The sequence below is a fragment of the Phasianus colchicus genome, chromosome 2 (genome assembly GCF_987193195.1).
Source record: "Phasianus colchicus chromosome 2, bPhaCol1.hap1.1, whole genome shotgun sequence".
Classification (NCBI taxonomy): Eukaryota; Metazoa; Chordata; class Aves; order Galliformes; family Phasianidae; genus Phasianus; species Phasianus colchicus.
This window is the reverse complement of record NC_143437.1, coordinates 101661905-101675903: the sequence shown is the minus strand read 5'-3', so window position 1 is coordinate 101675903 and position 13999 is coordinate 101661905. Positions and strand designations below refer to the sequence as shown.

The 13999-nt window shown below is 43.3% G+C and overlaps 1 long non-coding RNA gene across 1 annotated transcript in view; it reads left to right on the top strand.

The window, feature by feature from the left end:
• Positions 1-12692, top strand: part of LOC149919229 (uncharacterized) — a 34406-nt gene extending 21714 nt beyond the window's left edge. Inside the window, exons 2-3 of the long non-coding RNA XR_016464551.1 lie at positions 11079-11346; positions 12608-12692. This is a non-coding gene — a long non-coding RNA (uncharacterized LOC149919229). The remainder of the gene's footprint in view (positions 1-11078; positions 11347-12607) is intronic.
• Positions 12693-13999: the final 1307 nt, after the last annotated feature.

Below are 13999 nucleotides of genomic sequence, written 5' to 3'. Positions count from 1 at the left end.
AGGACTTGATGTAAATAATGCAAGAGCTGTTCCAGTCCTTGGCATGGCCCTGGAGCCCCTAGAGCCCCTGTGGAGAAGCAAGGAGATATTTGCCAAATGTAAAATACAAAGTAGATTATCCCACAACTGATTTGTTTTGGTCCTGCCGGAATCAGACCTTTAGCTCTGGGGATGCTGAGTGCACAGGAGCACACTGAACTGACACAGGTAGGGTAAAAGCATGTGAGTCTTTGATGTCTGTACATATATACTTTAATGCCACGTTCAGGCATCATTTTCTTCATGAGTTCACTGAGCAAAGGGAATGTTATGCAGAAAACTGCTCCCATTAAATTTGGAGGTTTCCAGTGGGGTAATGACCCCTGGGTTTAACACAGCTGGTAGATGTTGCACCGAGTGACATGGTCTAGAGGGGTCACAGGCATGGGTTGATGGTTGGACTAGATGACCTTGGTGATCTTTCTAACTGTAATTGTTCTGTGATCTGGTCCCAGCTCTGGATTTTGCTTCTGGCTTCTAAAGACATCCTAAAGCCACCTTATTTCTTGAGGGTGCTCAAAAAACAAAGAGAATGTCAGACCTCCTGAAGCTGGGCTATACAATAACAGAGACTGTCTGGAGACAATACACAGGAATTCAGAAAGGACTGAAGACATGGAAGTAAAGGAAAAAATGTGATAAAAATGTAACAAGGCTTCACTGAGGTCACTTGGGTCAGACTAGCTTGGTAGTTTTTTGTGATGAGGAAAGGAAAGAAATAAAAGTGCAAACAAAATACTCCACGGGCTTTTTTAGACTTAGGAAATGCTTTAGATCTAATCTGTCTGGGTTTCAGCAACACTTTTGATAGAAGAGCCACATGGGAAATTACTGTTTGTGTTGGAAGAAGCAGAGAATGGTATTCAAACGGGAGGTCCTTTGGGAAATAGCCACGAGCAAACACAGCAGGTTCTTCTGGAAGCAAAATGGTAGGGGGTGAAGGATATACCTGATGAAATTCCTCAGAGCCAGTTTTGTTCATTTCCTTATGGTACAGGAGATGTTGGAAGGAGCAGCAAACGTGTGCCATGAGAGGGAATTGAATGAATCTGGCCATTTTAGTCTGGTAAAGCAATGGATGAGAGGTAATTGACTCGCGCTGTTAATGCATCAAGAAGATAGATAAACACCAAAGAGAAAACTTATGTAAGCTTAAGGCAAGCATTGGCACCAGAACAAATGTGCATCAAGTGGCCCCAAATAGCTGTAGGCAGGAAATTAAAAGGAGTTTTCTATTCACTTGAAGAGAGGGCTTCAGCTGCAGCCTCCCAGGAGGAGCACAGAGCAGAGGTGGGAGTGCTCTCAGATCTGAGGGCTGCACACATGGGAACATGAGCTGAGGAGCCCTGGCTCTTGCACAAGAGAAGGAATGATGCAGCAAAGCAGCTGCTCTGTCTCTGCGTTTCCTTTGACATTTGCCTTTCAGTCGAGTCACTCAGCCCCACTATGCAATAGCCATAACATTGCATAGTTTAGTTTTTATCTGTTACTTAGTCACGACCTAATGACCCAAGGGGCAAAACCAGCAGCACTGTTCAAATTCTCCAGCAGAAATGTCAGTTGCTCCGAGTTATCTCCTGAGGCAGTTCACAAATCCCTCTTGCTTTTTAGGCATCATCTGCTAAGTTTGCCTACAGATCCAGGGTTATTTGGGTTGAACATCTTGGATCCATTCCTAATGTTTGCAAGTTGAAGTTGGGTGAATGTGCCAATTTCTCCTTCTTTAAAGCTGTTAATTAGTTATACATGATACCAGGAAAGAAAGTGAACTGATATTACAGGCCTGACGCTCAGCTGAAGAAGACTGAAGTCTGCTGTGTCTCAGGCAAGGACGAATCATTTAAATTCTTTTTTTTTTCCTGCATCCTGGGCTGCCATGCAGAAAAATGTGCTTCAAATCATGGAAGGTTCAGGCTGCAGTGATCACAGAATCACAGAATGGCCAGGGTTGGAAGGGACCTCAAGGATCATGAATCTCCAACCCACAGCAGGGCCACCAACCTCCCCATTTAATACTAGACCAGGTTGTCCAGGGCCCATCCAACCTGGCCTTGAGCACCTCCAGGGACGAGGCATCCACAGCCTCTCTGGGCAGCCTGTTCCAGCTCCTCACCACTCTCATAGTAAAGAACCTATGGGATGGGAGCGTATCTGCAACGATCTCTTAAGTATGAATGATTTTGAAAGTATCAACCAAGTATCAAGTATCAATCAAAATACTATAGTGCACCAAGAAGAATTGCTGACAGCAAAAGCTCCTAATTTGGGTCAAATGGTGATTGAAAAGTAAGCAGAAGCTCTTCAGGAAGATTACTCTTCAGTGGTTGAGTACTGGGAGCCAGACACACCACTGAGCCCAATTTGTTTTATTTCACGTTTGTGACGTAATGTGAGCATCACTGGGACACTGGAATAGATGGATACAGCTGGGCCAACAAGGCTTCATCAGTTCTTCAGAGATTTACCAATTCAGGAAGGGTTTTGTTTACTTATTTTGATAGAATGGCCAACATGACCCCACAGAGGAGGAAGGTTTCTGCTTCCAGGACAGTGAAGGGGGACACTACTATGGGCTGTCCGTGCTTAAGTCTGGGAGACAGGCAGCCTAGCAGAGATGACCTGTGTTTGCCATTTGTGCCCATGACTGTAAAAACTGACATCACCTCTTCTTCCTTGGCCAAGTGTTATATGTCTCAGAGACCAGAAGACCTCTGAGGACACAGTATCTCTTTACAGCCTCTTCCAGTTCTCAGACCCCACAGGGCTTGTACTGCAAACAGTAAAGGAAAATGCTTGCTATGTGAACAGCAGCACCTGCCTCTAACAAGAAATGTTGTTGGCGCAGTCTGCAGAAAGCCTGTAGAATAACCTTCTGGGAAGAGACATTTAGTCAATACAATACATTTGGTGTGGAAAGTAGAATGCAGGTAGAAGCAAGGAATGAGAGCTCTCTTAATTACTGCCATTGATTTTCCAAAATGGCTCTGTGTCTGTAGGAAGGACGAGATGACATTCTATGTTTATTCAGGGTCTGCTTTGGGTGGGAGGAGGTGGCCATGACAATTAAAAGGTTTAATTAAAGCAGCAACCTTTCTGTTCCAGCGGTGGAAGCCTGTCATCTGCCAGTTTATTTTCATGAGTATGTCGTTACAGCAGGAATTGCTGCAGACTTGCTCAAATAGCTTATGTTTGCAGTACATCTTCTCTGGCTGCTAGAAATCATTTTAGATCCAATATTGAGGCCATTAGGTAAAACTCAAGAATATGAGTCTAAGTAGCTCTGAATTACATCTGTGACATTGCACTGTGTTACTGAAATCTGCCAGCAGTAAGGACATGCTGCTGCAGTCTACTGCAAGATTAATATACCTGGATTTCATATACATGTCACATTTGGTACATCATCAGGAGCACCCAGTTCCTATTATGTCTTGCTGCTTCTTGCAGTGGTGTTTCCCTCTGTTGGCTGCATCAGAGACAAGAGGTGTTTATCATCTCCAAGCCACAGCTGGTTGACCATCTGTCTGCATGTGACATAGTAAGTTCCTCAGTGAACAGATGCTACCAAATTCGGAAGGTGCTATGAAGGAGGAATCAGAAGTGACAGCTTATAATCTTGCATATGACTATTCGAATGATTAATTCTGTATTCAGATGAGCAAGTTCAATTCTGAGAAAAGGCTGCTTGAACAACCACCTCTGAAGGCTAATTCACTCCATTGATTCACTACCCCGAAGCTAGTAATTCCTGTCTTAGCTGGTAGAGGAGTGCTGGTCTCCAACTTGGAGCATTACCAGTTTTCTGCAGGGAGGCAAACTCAAGAACATCCATTTGTTAGAGATTTATTAGCACTCTGTGACTGTTCTGCTGCCTTCTGAAGTAACTGTGCTATTTGAACTGAAAGACAAAGCTCATCTATCTTGACCAGATGAAACCCAAGTCAACACTCGGATGTTGCTCACTGTCCCTGTCCCTCCAACCAACCTGTTTCTTTCACTATTAGGATAGCCTCGTTTTTTTTTCAAACCAATTGACAGATGAGTGATTGGAAGCCTTGGAGACAAGCATTAAAGGAGATTAATGATACAAGAAGCAAAACTGACCTGGTCTCAGGAGCAATAGCTAGCTTGGCTCTGTGGGAATGTGTCATAAGCAAAACAGGCAGAAAGGTCATCACAGTCCTGGTGTTACTGGCTTAAACATCCTGGGGTTTCATATAGATAGTCCAGCATCTGCTGTTTCCTGGAGAAGAGAAAAAGGTGTTTTTGGAAGTGAAGAGATCCTTCTCACCAGTGTTTGTCCAAAGAAGTTTAATGTGGTTATAGAGACAAATAAGACAAACTATGTGCTTGTGCTGTACACGTATAGATTTGTGCAGGTACACTGATGTGTCTGTGCATACAAGTACTCATCCACAAAACGCAGCACACTAAGAGTCACCTTGAGCGAAGCTGGCCTAGTCATTGAATCAACAGTGAGGTTAGGCAAATATTTAGACTTTGGAGGGGATTCAGAAAAAATCAACACAATCAAATTGGAGGCAGGCAGGTCCTCTGTGGAATGACAGGAAGAAACAAAGCTGAGTTTCTCAAAGCCAATTTGGAGTGGTAGCTACTAATTGTGACACCCACAAAAATAAATGAGAGTTGTATGGCTGAATCTTGCGGTCCGTTACTGCTTTCCTCCTTGACAGCTGAGGGTGAATCCCTGAGCTTGCCTTAAAGAACTGATCCAAGTGTTTGGGCTAGTCAGAAAATGACAGAAAGGCTCTCTATTGGAAATTGTGTAACATCAGGGCTGGGGAGCCAACATGCAAGCTGATTCAAGCAGGTATAGCTGGAAGCGATGACGTGAAACTGAAAAAAAGAAGCTGCAGATTAAATGTCAGAACTGCTTTTTCCAAAGCCAAGGTCTATTAGCTTGGATGACATCCTCCAAAGAGAGTTACGGAATCCCCATTAGCTTACCTATACCAATAACGTTCAATAATACATTTTCTGGAAGGAACTCAGATTGGCAGAGAAACAAGAGGTGAATTAATAGTTCCTTTCTGTCTCTGACTTTTATAACTCTTCACAATGAATCCTAATACAAGAGGTTATCTTTACAGCAGGCAATGAAAGATTTTCCCTGTAGATTACCACTTGAAAAGTACATGCTGCACATCTTTAAAGTACAGGACATTTTATACTTTCATTTGATCTGTAGTGAGTGGAGCACTCTACAGCTAGCTTCAAGTTTATATTTCAGCAGAATCAATGCTGTAATTAAACTTTATGGATATCCCTCATCAACAGTTCCATGTGACCAAGTTTATAACATGGCGTTACTTGGATAAATCATTTTGTATCTATGGATGGCTCATAAAAAGGTGGGATGAGGAGTCAGCTGTAAGGGATGATGGAGTAATTACATGGAGCGTTACGTTTTTAAACATAAAAGCCATTTGCTAATAGTTCTATGAACCAAAATGTATTTGACTTAAAGGGACAGTGCTATGTCGTTAAAAAACGGGCAAGACCTTCATGATAGGGTTTTTCAGTTGGCCAGTCTTACATTTCACCTCCAGAATGGTGTTCCCATCTTAGTTATGTCAATGTCTGAAAACAGATCCAATCGCTAGAACTGTTCTAAGGCAATTTATTTGTCCCTGTTGAAACCAAGACAGGATGCAGACATCAAATTAAAGTGCTTAAGTCGGGTGTTGTAACAGATGGCTCTTTTCCCCTTTGCAAGGAGAACACATGAAGCCCAGTTTTTGCACAGCTTAGCCCAATGGGAGCTCCTGGCAGAGGAGAAAACTTGCGCTAAAAGCATGAAAAGAGTCAGAAAGAGAGTCAGCCTTCCTTGCAACCTGGAAAAGGAGAGTTTAAGGAACCACATGGTTGCATTGCCAGTGTTGGGATTTGGGTCCAAGCAGGACAGGTGCCCAAAGAGAGACAGTGCCTCAGGAGGGTGCAGGCTGAACTTTCACCCTCATATCTCCCTCTCATAATTTTGAATCCTGACAGAAGTTCAGACTCAGTGCACTGGGTGTTGCACTTTCTCTTCCAGTCCAGCTTCCCAGGTATTTCTGCCAAGGTCTAGTGTGCAGTGCAGGCAGAGGCAGATCTTGGTTCCTATGAGGAACAGTCATCCTGCCACATTACTGTAGAGCACCAGCTCGTTCCTCATTAGTGGCAGTATAAACTAATTATGGTAAACAGATAAGGAGAAATTAAAAAGGAACGAGTTGAACAATAATGTCACAAATCACTGCCTTCTACTGTGACAAACCCAGTGCAATGATGCAGCATCTCTTAAGACACAAAACCCTAACATTACAAGTGCCAAATATTCCAGCATTCTCCCTTATTGTCTTTCTGTCTTTGGGAAAGAGATTTCCAATGCTTTACTCTGAAGCTGTGTTCTGGCCCATGTACTTTATACCAGTGCCCTGGAGCTTTGCTATGGTGCATGTCAGTCTTTGGAAAGCCAGAGATAAGCTCATTACAAAATGTACCTGCATTTATTTAAGCACAAAATTTGAGCTTTCTCTGACCTTCACCTGCTGCATAGCTACTAGCCTGGATGAGTGCTGCTGTATTTAAATCTGAAGCGCAAACACAGATAGCAAGGCTGCGCTTCCCTTTCAAAACACTGTTTGAGTCTTGGAACCCAGCCGCAGAGTGAAAGAAATTTGTTTAACCAATTCATTGTGTTTCTGTCCTGACTAACCACTACTAATCTGTTCCAAGGAAAGGTGCCCCTTTTTCCTGTTTGCTGGAGGTTGCTCCACTGAGGCTCAAAGCTGTCTGTGGGGAAAATAGCCATTTATGAGCTAAAATCCACTTCAAAAGGCATTTTGCCAAAGAAAATTCATCACTAGTGCCATGCCAGGGACCCTCTCACTTTGTACATCTTTAAGCATCCAGGAAAGACTTAATTACAGAGAGGCTCATATTCTGTTGGGGATGTTGCAAATGTTCTCTGCTGGTATTTTTTGTTTCATCAGAAAAGATTTTCCTGACCTCCTCATGAAACTTAAAGCACAAGGTTAGTGGCTGTGCTTTCTGTCACACAGATTCTTCGATGCCATCTCCAAATATTTCTTGTTCATTTGAAAACACATTGAGATTACAGCTTGTTTCCAAGGACAACCAGGTCCCCAGTGGCAGTTTTACAGGCTCCAGCAAACAGCAATGTTCAATGTCACACAACATTGAGCATGAGAAAAGAAACAGAATCCCATAAGGAACCTAAAATCCCCAAACTTGGATTGCTGTGGTTGGTTTCAGACAAGCCAGGGGCTGAGTAGATGTGTACCTGGAACTTCCTTACCCAAACCTGTGGGTTCTGGCCATTAACAGGAATGTTTTCCTGGATAATGGCACAGGGACATTTGTCCAAAGCTGCTCTTTCCTGACATCTCAGCTCTTGCTCAAGATCCCCCAAAACATGGACACTGTTTGCCACTGTGTTTCCAGTGTGGTAATATTGTCAAGATTTCAAAAAGAAATCCCAAACCATTGCCTGAAATGTGGCATTTCCAGAGCAATCTTTGCTGTGAATAAAAGAAAACAGGGACCTAAAATCATTCTTTCATTTGAACAGGATTGACGGACTACTGCAGAGCTGCAAATCTTTATTTGGCCCAAACTGATGTATTCCCATTAAAACCTTCCATTTTGAAAGGCTGATACGTAGCAGTTAAAAGAAAAAATTGTTGAAAAGTTCTGAACAGCTCCATTTTAGATCATCTTTCTTCCAACTACCAGGCTGCTGTGTTAGAACTGAAAGCCTCTTGGTATCATTTGTAATGCCTTAGACAACTCTGGTTCAGAACAAAAAGCATTCCTTGGGATTAAATAGAACTTTGTCAACCTTTTGGATTTTCCACTCCGTGAATTCAAGGATTATTTCAATGATCCAGCCAGCTCAGCTTGCTGCCAATAAGAACATCACAAATGCTAAGAACTTTTTTCTTCAACTTTTGACCTCGAGGTAACAGTTGTAGCAAAGCATGAATACAGCTGGACAAGGCTTACAGTGGGGGGTCTGAGTTATTTTCCTGCTTAATGCCAGCTGATATGTGTGTGCTCATAATATCTCTTTTGGGGATGCATTAGCAGAGTTAACCTGTGTCAACTGATGATAATGTTCAGCACTTCCTCCTGGGAGATCCCAAGAAATGTGTTGGGTAAACACCCTACAGACTGCAGACAAAACGGCATGTTTGCTGAGGGGCTCCTAAACTGGTGATGTGCAAGCAGTCTGGATAAACTGGTCTCTGAAACAACAGGCCTTTGCTCGAGCCAAATGTGAAACTGCTTATTCTAGACGAGTTAAAGGCACCAGAAAAAATGGGGAGCTGTTGGGTTAGTGCTTAGGAACAAATGCAAATGCTGCTGAATTCCAGCTGCCTCCTGTTAGCCCAGGGAAGGCTGCAGACAGCAGGTAAATGATACGAAGGGTTGGTGAGTCAGGGAAATATGTTTCTTAGGATTTTGACGAGGTCAAATAAGCAGTTTTCCCAAGAGGGTCATTCCATTGTACTTTTCTGTTTGCCAAGCATTTCCATCAGTTTATTTTTACCTTTCTTTTTTTAACTCTATTCAAAACTGTTGGATGTTTGGGTGTTGGGTTCAGCATGTCTGGAAAATAAAGGTCATGTTAACCCTATACTATCAGAACCCAGGAGCAACTCAGAGTTGCTTCTCGTGGATGTGCAAGATAGATGTTTTGATAATCTTTATGGCATAATGACTCCTGGCTTGTGCAATTATTATTAATTCTCAGAGAGGGTCTCAGCTAAGATCAAGGTCTCTGAAGTTCTCTACACTCATATATCACCACTGAAGCTAAGGAAATGGAATAGTTCTTTTACTGTGGTTACAATATTCACATGGCCGTCACTACAGCAGAAATATTGTGATGGGTTTATAAATGATGGGTGTCCAAAAAGTAACACCTCCCTTTGCCCTTGTGGCAGCATTTGTTAAATGAAGATAGACTGGTTGCTCCTTTGGACACGGGGGATGAGGACAGAATTTTCTCTCATTACAATTGATCATATAGCATTCAGTTGGAGAAGACACTTCTACAGCAGATCTGTATTCCCCCTCTGCAGCACTGCCGTATGTGACTACATATAAGAGTGTACAAGAAGTTCTAAGCCTGAGCTACACTGCAGCCTGTGGATCCCGTCAGAGCACTACCCACACCTCTGGAACGCAAAGGTCAACCTCACTATTGTATGGCTGTGGATATTTTTGTGCAGCCTGTTTATCTTCAGTCCCCAGGTCATTAATAAACATCCTCTATCGAATACTTTGGACATCTGGAGTATGGCTTGCTTGTCACCTCAGACAATGATATCCTCTGAGGCTGATAGGATGAAGAGTTGTGGTAAAGACCCCTTCTTTGGAAAAACAAAGTAATGTATTCACTCTTCATTTGGGATTCCAGTCTTCAAGAGCATTTACACAGGAGTCTAATTTTCATGCACGGCCCATGGGTATCATCTCCCACTACCATCACTGCACAGTGTGGAAGTGACAGACTGGTAAGGATGATAGAGCACTGGAGCAGGCTGCCCATAGAGATTGTGGAGTCTCCTTCTATAGAGATATTCAAGACTTTGCTGAATGCCCACCTGTGTGACTACTGTAGGGTACCTGCTTTAGCAGGGGGGTTGCACTCGATGATCTCTGGAGGTCCCTTCCAACCCCTGCGGTTCTGTGATTCTGTGAGTGCAAGCAGAGTAATCTAGGGAAAAGAAAAAAAGAAAAAAAAGAGAAAGATTTGCTGCTAATATAAAAAACTGATTATTGATATATTTGCTGGAGGACAGTGAGTCTGGTATTTTTCAGTTTTTCTCTTCACTTTCTTTAATATTTCCTTTAAAAAAATAACTATTAAAAACATAATTTCTTTTTTTAAATTAAAAAAAAAAAGTTCTTCATTCAGTAGGAATACAGAAGGGCATTTTGGGCCTGTTCTGTTTTAGTGATCAGCTGCAAAGACCCTTACAGGGGAATGGATCCCATTCATCTTACACTTCTACTTGAAAAGCAACAAAATCCTGGAAGTGTCTTTTTCTGTGTAAGTTCCAGAGGGAATTTAGGGTTCCTGGTTCAGACAGAGCAGGTACCAAGATTAAGGAGGAAAGAAGCCCACCCCTCATGGCTGCAGCACTATGTGGTCTGAAGCAAACGAGCCAAGAGAGCAGCTCCCCCCCACAAAGACCAGGCTGCACTAGGGTCTGCACGAGTGAACACAACCCAACCCCCTCCTCTCCCACCATGCACCCAGGTCTACACTCTTTCTTAAGGAGCAGCCTCTCCTGGGTCTGCTTTGGGCTTCAGCCTTTCTGCAGGTATGATTTCAGCCCATCACAGCACACACTGCCATGCAGTGAATGCTCAGTGACAGGGACTGCCAGGAGGGACTCTAGTTTTCTGTGCATGTATATCCTGATGTATGTTTGAAGAGAAAAGTCAGACCCACTGCGTCTCTGGGGACAGAAAACTTTGTATTGTTTCTGCAGTGTTTCATCTGCAGTGAGCTCGGCTTGACTGGGATTTATCTCAGCTCCTAATGTGTTTAGAATGAGATAACTCTTGGCATGCTCTTTTCCAATTACCTAGGAAGGATCTATCACTTCAGAGATGGCAAATGAAACGCAGGATACCAATAAAGAGTGTACATTTCCATGGCATTCATATAAGAAAAGCCATTTGGCAGATGATGCATTTGTTTTTAATGTTCCAAACTATTGCAGACACCATGGATCAAGGTTTGCTGAGCAAAATCACATTTACTAGTGACTGCTTGGTTATGTTTGAGACCAACAAGATTGCCCTGGCTTGCAGGGGAGCCGGTCTTTATAGATCAGCAAGCCACATGATGGATGGTCTTTCAGTGACAGTATTCTGCAAAGGCTTTGGGCCCTGGGGAAATGCATGACTCCAGTGCAACCTGCTTGTCAGTGCAAATCTATAGCCCCTTTTCAGATCAGTCACTTAAACAAAGTTTTTCCTCATTTGTTGTTCTTTAGGATCACACAGCACCCCAGTACCATACTGCTGTCTTTCCCTTGTTGAGACTAAGGACTCTGTGTGCCATGTTCCCGTGGGATAACAGCATCACAGGAAACTGGCCTGAAAGGGAATGCAAGAGATCGTGGCACAGATCCATCACCTCAGGGAAGGACCAGGAAGCATCAAGGCACCTGACAGGTTCTTCTTCGATCTGTCATTAGAAAAGACAACAGTGTGAAGACTGCACAACTTCCTTTGGTGTTCAGCTCAGAGTGTCTATTACTGGTAAGTCAAGAAAGTTCTCTGCCTTACTGAAATTCTCTTGCTGTAGCCTGAGTGCACCATCTTTCACTCTTTTTCCAGGCACAAGAACAGCTGATTCCCTTCCTTTCTGCAGACGCTTTTACCTTGTTTCATATCTTTATCTCACCTCTGAAGTTGTCTGTCCCCATACTAATGTTCCCTGACTCCTTTGACACCACAAAACCTCCCTCTAGACCATGAAAAATACTTGCTGCTCCTTAAGCCCCTCCAGTTGCTCTGTGTTCAAGTACAGTGACCAATCTCCAAAGGAAGGTCCAGCCAAGTCCTGACCTAACAACTTTCTGTGTCTCTGAAGGAAGAGCCATGCCCTCATTTCAAGCATCAGGCTGGGAAACACAGACTGCTCCTTAGATCTTTGAACTGCCACCATGTATCCTTGCCTTGGTACTTCCAGCTCCAAAACAGAAGGGAGAATTATTTACGGGCACACTAACACTGACCAATGGCATGAAACCCAGAGTAGGCAAACTTGCACTTTAACAAGGATGCTGGTATTTTTAAACACAAAAACCCTCACCACCATGCTTGTTAAACTTCAGTCTTGACTATGCCAGTGTAACAAATTTATTAAGCCATGGCAGAATTAATTGCATTAAAAGCACAGGCTCCATGCTGTCTGACTGTATAATAGTCGCCATCTCATCCAGCTGGGTTAGGCTCTTCACTGGGCTTTTTCCTGTTAAATTGTTACTGTCTTACACAGCCCACAAAAAACCAAAACAAAACAAGTCCACATTGGAATGCATCAGGTATCTATCAGCAGGGATAATTATCCTTCTAAACAGTGGCTGCCAACTCTGAAGGGCTGACCATGTTCAGGTTGCACATGGCTCCCTTGGCCCTGCTGCTTTGGAAGGCGGTGTATTGGCAGAGTACAGCACATCCTCCCCGTGCCTCAGACATGGAGTTTGGGATTCAAAACCATCCTCAAGGCCATTTCGAGAGGAGGGACCACGGCATGGCCCACACACCAACCCACATCCTTTTGTTGATCTCAGAGACATCTTGGCCTGTGGCTCCAACACGTGTCAGCCGAAGCCACAGTGAGGGCATTGTGGGCACACCTGTAAAGGTAATGTGTATTTCCCAGCAGACAACACCTTCAAACAAACAATGTTTTCTCAGTGACTCAGGAAAGAAGGCCATTCAGTGAAGTCTCCAAAAATAACCTTGACCTCTCTGTGCCTCTGCTCACTGATGGTGCTAATTCTTGTGCTTGCAGGGTGTGGTACGAGGCTCTTCCCAGCACCTGGTGTGCTCCAGGACAAAGTACCCGTGATCTGGTTGGCATCTATTTCCCACTCCTATAAAAACAGGTGAGGTTCTGGTCATGGCATTTGTGCTGCCACTTCGTTGCACTTTCTTTCATGATTCAGCCCTAGATCATGGAATTAGTCTTCCAAAGGAGTGGCAGAATGTGCAGTGATTGAAATGGAAAGGCTGCCTGTTACAGCCAGAGAGGCCAAGCCAAAGGTTGCATTAGTTTCAGCAGCAACACAGCGTCAGAGGGCACTAGAGTAAATGATCTTCAGCTCTTTCCCTTGCTTTGGGTTGGTTTGTTCCTCTCCTAAAGTTGCTTCAGTATGCATTGCTTAGCAACTTGGGAATCATATCCTCAGGGCTTACATGACTACGTGTTTGTTGGCGTGTGACTATCATCTACATGCTAGAAACCTATATTCAAGCAAAGAGATTCTTAGGGAGCAGCAAGCAGTCTGCTCGCATGTCAGTGACCACATGTTCCTCAAACATCATAAGCTGGTCTGTGGTGTTTCTGAGAGAGAAATGGACATTTCTTATTTCTTTGCGTGCATGTTCTTTTTCACAGAGAGCCCTGGAATAACATCCCTTTTATATTCTACCTTATGTGTTTAGTTTGGCCTACAGGAAAACACAGAATTTCTGGTCTTTGGACGTTTATACTGTTATCCAGAATTCAGACTGAGAAATGAAAATCTTGTGATTTAGTGTCCAAGAAAAATCTGAAAGCATTCCTATGATTGTGGATCATTTAATTCAGATGTTGAGTGACGAATTGATCTCACTTGGCATTAAATACTTACAATGTAGATATCAACATCTTAGTCAATTTCCCTGCTCTCTTTGTACAATGCAAAGAGATAAATAAGTGCATTTAAGTTACAATTCATCAGGTGTGTGATATATTTTTGGACAACCCACTGACTGCAAGAAGAGCTGAGACAGCTGGGACTATCTTCAGCCACATACCCCTGGTAATCTAGCAACCTCATCAATTCACTGGCGTATTGCTCCTAGCTTCTACTTGCTACCCCTGAAGGGACTTGTACCAGCTCTGTGTTGGTGTCTCAGACTGGCCACAGCTCCTCAGATGAAACCAGGCAGCTATTAATATGCAATGAAAGCCCTGCTTTGGGCTGTGGTTGCTCAGAATATATGTTGGCTGTTTGATGTCCCTTTTGTGCCTGACCAAAACACTCAGACAATCCCAACGCTGCAATGTTTGTTGCAGTTAGTGGCATTACTGTCATCTTCAAATAATGATCAGTTTTGAGTCAGACTCAGCATTAAACTTCATTTTACCTTGGTGACACACTGCTTTATGGGAGTTATAGTTTATGAGGTTGTACTTAAA